This window comes from Muntiacus reevesi, chromosome 7 (assembly GCF_963930625.1).
Source record: "Muntiacus reevesi chromosome 7, mMunRee1.1, whole genome shotgun sequence".
Classification (NCBI taxonomy): Eukaryota; Metazoa; Chordata; class Mammalia; order Artiodactyla; family Cervidae; genus Muntiacus; species Muntiacus reevesi.
The window spans coordinates 35,464,282-35,470,281 of NC_089255.1; positions in this window are offsets into that span (position 1 = coordinate 35,464,282).

Consider the following 6,000-nt stretch of genomic DNA (forward strand, 5'->3'; position numbering starts at 1 on the left):
ACCAGCTCATTTGTCAGGGGGAGGAGTCAGGGGATACACCAGAAGTTAAAGGGAATTATGTCCTGTATGAGAAGGGTGGGGAGAAGGGGAGAATGGGGACAAGGTTGCAGGATTAACAGGGGAGTGGCAATTTTGTATAAGACTGTCTTTTAGAACCCTATGTTTCACATACCCAGAAACATAAAACACCTAAAATCAACTGGGATAATATTTAAGTAACAACCAGCTGACTGGAGTGGAAATCAAAAGGAAAAGAATAAAGGGGGAAAAGTCACTAAACTAGGGAGGGACCAAGATATAGAGTCCCTTAAAGTTCAGATGTAGGTAGTCAGTTTGTTTTCTTTGTCTGCGATAACAAATTACTGCAGAATAGTGGCTTGCTGCTGCTGCTAAGTCGCATCAGCCTTGTCCGACTCTCTGCGACCCCATGGACCGCAGGCCACCAGGCTCCTCTGTCCCTGGGATTCTCCAGGCAAGAATACTGGAGTGGGTTACCATTTCCTTCTCCAGTGCGTGAAAGTGAAAGTGAAGTTACTCACTCGTGTCCAACTCCTCAGGACTGCATGGACTGTAGCCCACCAGACTCCTCTGTCCATGGGATTTCCCAGGCAAGAGTACTGGAGTGGTGTAGCCCACCAGACTCCTCTGTCCATGGGATTTCCCAAGCAAGAGTACTGGAGTGGTGTAGCCCACCAGACTCCTCTGTCCATGGGATTTCCCAGGCAAGAGTACTGGAGTGGGTTGCCATTGCCCTCTCCTAATAGTGGCTTAACATTAACCTATTATCTTACATTCTGTAAGTCAGAAGTCTGCCAGTCTCAAACTGGACCAAAATCGAGTTGTTGGTTGGGCTGCCTTACTTTCTGGGGGCTCTTGCAAAGAATTTGTTTCCTTTTCCAACTTGCAGAGGCTACTTGCATTCCTTGGCTTTTGCCGCCCATCAGACCAACTGTTAACCCTTTAAGGATCCCTGTGATTACAACAGGGCCACTCAGATAATCTAGGATAATCTTCCTATTTTAAAATCAACTGATTAGCAGCCTTTAGCTCACCTGCAACCTTAATTCCTCTTCGTCTGTAACCTAATATATTCAGGTGGCAGTAGTGGTGAACAACCCGCCTGCCAATGCAGTAGGTGCAAGAGACGTGGGTTTGATCCCTGAGTGGGGAAGATCCCCTGGAGAAGGAAATGGCAACCCACTCTGGTATTCTTGCATGGAGAATCCCATGGACAGAGGAGCCTGGCAGGGCTACAGCCCATGGGGTCACAAAGAGCCAGACATGACTGACCATGCATGCTCATAGTTGATCACATTCTATTTAATTTATTCACATGTTTCATGGATATCATTGTGGGGATAGCATTATTCTGCCCCCCTCCCCATTCTGTCCTAGAACTTTTGATATACAACTCTAATCTTTCATCTATGACTTTCACATTAAAGTTCAGTTTTTTCCAATTTAGTAGTCTTGCATTCTTTTTTTTTTTTTTTTTCCGGCCTCACTGGACAACTTGTGGGATCCTAGTTCCTGACTAGAGATTGAACTCTGGCCCCTGCAATGGAAGTGCTAAGTCCTGATCACTGATCATGTCTGTGATATTCTTGCTGAAAATGTATAATCTCATTCAATCATGAAAACAACATAAGACAAATAGAATTGGGGGATGTTCCAAAAATTGCTCAATACTCTTCTAAACTGTCAAGATCATGAAAGACAAGGAAAGATCTCAGGGCAGTTATAGACTGCTAGGGACTAGGAAGAAATAACAACTAAATGTAATATGGTATCCTGTAAAGAAAAAGGGACATTGGTGGGAAAACTGGTGACATGTGTATAAGGTCTGTAATTTAGCTCCTAATATTGTACTAATGTTCATTCCCTTGTTTTGATTACTGTGCTAAGGTTCAGTTCAGTTCAGTTGCTCAGTCATGTCCAGCTCTTTACGACCCCATGGACTGCAGCACGCCAGGCCTCCCTGTCCTTCACCATCTCCCAGAGTTTACTCAAACTCATGTCCATTGAGTTGGTGATGCCATCCAACCATCTTATCCTCTGCCACCCCCTTCTCCTCCCTCCTTCAATCTTTCCCAGCATCAGGGTCTTTTCAAATGGGTCAGTTCTTCACATCAGATGGCCAGAGTATTGAAGTTTCATCTTTAACATCAGTCCTTCCAATGCGTATTCAGGGCTGATTTCCTTTAGGATGGACTGGTTGTATCTCCTTGCAGTCCAAGGTACTCTCAAGAGTCTTCTCCAACACCACAGTTTAAAAGCATCAATTCTTTGGCGCTCAGCTTTCTTTATAGTCTAGCTCTCACATCCATACATAACTACTGGAAAAGCCATAGCCTTGACTAGATGGACCTTTGTTGGCAAAGTAATGTCTCTGCTTTTTAATATGGTGTCTAGGTTGGTCATAACTTTTCTTCCAAGGAGTAAGCGTTTTTAATTTCATGACTAAAATCACCATCTGCAGTGATTCTGAAGCCCAGAAAAATAAAGTCTGTCACTGTTTCCCCATCTATTTGCCATGAAGAAATGGGACCGGATGCCATGATCTTCATTTTCTGAATGTTAAGCTTTAAGCCAACTTTTTCACTCTCCTCTTTCACTTTCATCAAGAGGCTCTTTAGTTCTTCTCTTTCTGCCATAAGTGTGGTGTCATCTGCATATCTGAGGTTATTGATATTTCACCTGGCAATCTTGATTCCAGCTTGTGCTTCCTCCAGCCCAGCATTTCTCATGATATACTCTGCATATAAGTTAAATAAGCAGGGTGACAATATACAGCCTTGATGTACTCCTTTTCCTATTTGGAACCAGTCTGTTGTTCCATGTCCAGTTCTAACTGTTGCTGTAAGATGGTAACACTGGGGAAGTTGAGTGAGGAAAATACAGAAAATCTTTTCTGTATTAACCACTGTAGTCCAGTGGTTAAGAATCCACCTGCCAATGCAGGAGACAGGGGTTCAGTCCCTGGTCTGATAAGATTCCACATGCCATGGGGCATCTAAGCCCATGGGCCATAACTACTGAACCCTGTGCTCTAGAGCCTGTGCTCCACAACAAGAGAAGCCACCGCAGTGAGAAGCCCACACAGGGCAACTAGAGAGAGTAACACCCCACTCTCCAAAACTAACAAAGCCCACTTGCAGCAATGAAGACCCAGTGTAGCCAAAAATTAATTAATTTTTAAAAATAGACAAACTCTTTTCAAATTCATTACCTAACTTGAAATTACAGGAGACACAGAGGGACTTCACTAGGGAGGAGGTGGAAGTCTAAACTCAACCTCTTCTCAGAGGTAGCAGGAAAAGAAAGGCAACTATATGAGTAATAATAACCATGAAACTGCCCCCACCAACCATCAGCTCCATCCAGAAAAGGGATACTTCCCACCATCCTGACCGCTAACAAGAATTCCAGGGAAAACAGCAAAGTGAAGAACAAGGGTATCCTGCCTGGTATCTGTAACGTACACACTTGAAACATTAAAGCAAGGACCAGAAACTGATGGTTATTGGCCGTAACTGGTTTGTCATAGCTTTTTTTCCAAGGAGCAAGCATCTTTTAATTTCATGACTGCAGTCACCATCTGCAGTGATTGGTAGTGAACGCTTAGACATATTTGATGCAGGAACTATCCCAAATGAAATAGTGAAATGAGTTTTATCGCATACTAAGCATGGAGCAGTCAAAATCATACTGGAAGAGAATCTTGTTCAGAGTGGAGAATGAAATGTCCTGACAGTTGTAGAATGAATGTCAGCAGGAAACTCAAGTCCTCTGAGAAGGAAAACAAAGCAGTTGTTGGAGGATCTTTGAGAAGTATAAAGAATTAATTAGAGAAGCTTGTTACTAAAGATATTTTCTTTCTAGAAAGGCAATCTGGCCAAGTTGAGGGAAACAGCAAATAACTACTAACCATAAATAGTATCTTTCACAGCAAGTTTCTCAGTATTTAATATCTACAGATATGCATAGCTAAACTGATTAAAAACACCTCCACATATATCTGGTATTAATGTGATATATTCCATTCACATTCATCATCTCATATGATACTGTAAAGGTGATAGTATGAACATTTCCATTTTATAGATGAAAAAAAGAACCTCAAGGAGATTAAGTCGAAAATCACAAATCCAGTCAATTAGTAAATCCAGGATTTGACTCAAGACATTTGAAAGAAATCCAGAGCATTGTGGTGAAAAGTTTTGAGGTACAATGCAGAGATTTTTATCTCCTTAGGGCATGCTGGAATTTTAAGATATGTGTAAAACAGTCAAATTACCAAACAAATTCAATATATTTAATGATAATGACAACAGATCCATTTTAAGTTGGTGCTAGAGTCAGAAGCCTGGCAAGAAGGAGGATGTAAAAAGGAATAAATAAATTTAGCCATGAGTGATAAAACATGGCCTATAGAAAGTTTTATAAATAGCTTTATATGTTTAGCTTCTTTTCTCCTTCGTGGTTATTTTATAATAGGGAAGATGTAACAGCGAGAGTTAGATTGTTATGAAGATATATTTAAATACCTATAGAAAGATAATTTTTAATATTGCCTTAAAGGTAGGTGCAGTGGATAGTTCTGATGCCAATAATATCTTTCAGGTGGCTGGTGCTTTCAAATATCTTATCTGATGTGATAGCCTCAGTTTCTACCTTGAAGTCGGAAGACTATGAAAACCACCATGTGGGTAGGTGAGTGGAACACTAGAAATAAAGGACAAAAACAGTGTGAAATGGTGTAGTCACTGTAGAAAGAGTCTGGCAGTTCTTCAAAAAGTTAAGTACATTGCTACCATTTGATCCAGCATTCCACTCCTAGGTATAGACACATATGAAAACATATGTCAACACAAAAACTTGTATACAAATGTTCACAGCAACATTATTCATATTCATAATAGTCAAAGTATACCTAAATGTCCATTAACCAATGAAGGGGCATACAAATGTATATTCACACAATGCAATATTATTAAGTAATAAAAAGGAATGAAGTACTGATACATGCTGCAACATGGATGAACCTTGAAAGCATTACACTGAGTAAAAGAAGTCAGTCACAAAAAAACCACATATTACATGATTCTACGCGTGTGAAATGTCCAGAATAGGCAAAGCTCTAAAGATAGAATGTAGATCAGTGGTTGCTTAGGGCAGGGGAGGTTGTAGGAAGAGACAATAATAGCTAAAGTGTATGGGGTTTCTTTTTTGAGGTGATGAAAATATTCTAAAATTGATTGTAAGGATTTCCCTGGCAGTCCAGTAGTTAAGACTCTGCACTTCCCCTGCAGGGGGCATGGGTTCAATCTCTGGTTGGGGAATGAAGATCCCACAGACCATGCTGCATGGCCATAAATAAGTAAATAAAATAGACTGTGGTGATAATTGCATATATCTGTGAATATATTAAAACTGCTAAATTGCACACTTTAAATTGATGAGTATGTGAACATATCTCAAGAAAGTTGCAAAATAGAAAAGGAGCAGCATGAAGGACTTAGAGACCAGATATCCCCAGCAACATCCTCAAAGGCCCTCTTTTTTTTTCCCTAGACAATGCTTAAAGCAGAACAACAACAACAAAAAGCTAAAGGTGTTCTCCATATGACCCAGCAATCCCACTCCTAGGCATATACCCTGAGAAGACCAAAATTGAAAAAGACACATTACAGTGTTCATTACAGCACTATTGACAATAGCTAAAACATGGAAGTGACCTAGATGTCCATCGACAGATGAATGGATAAAGAAGTTGTGGTACATATACACAATGGAATATTACTCAGCCCTAAAAAGGAACACATTTGAGTCAGTTCTAATGAGGTGGATGAACCTAGAACCTATTATACAGAGTGAAGTAAGTCAGAAAGAGAAAGGTAAATATTGTGTACTAACACATATATATGGAATCTATAAAGACGGTACTGATGAATTTACCTGCAAGGCAGCAATGGAGAAACAGACATAGAGAACAGATTT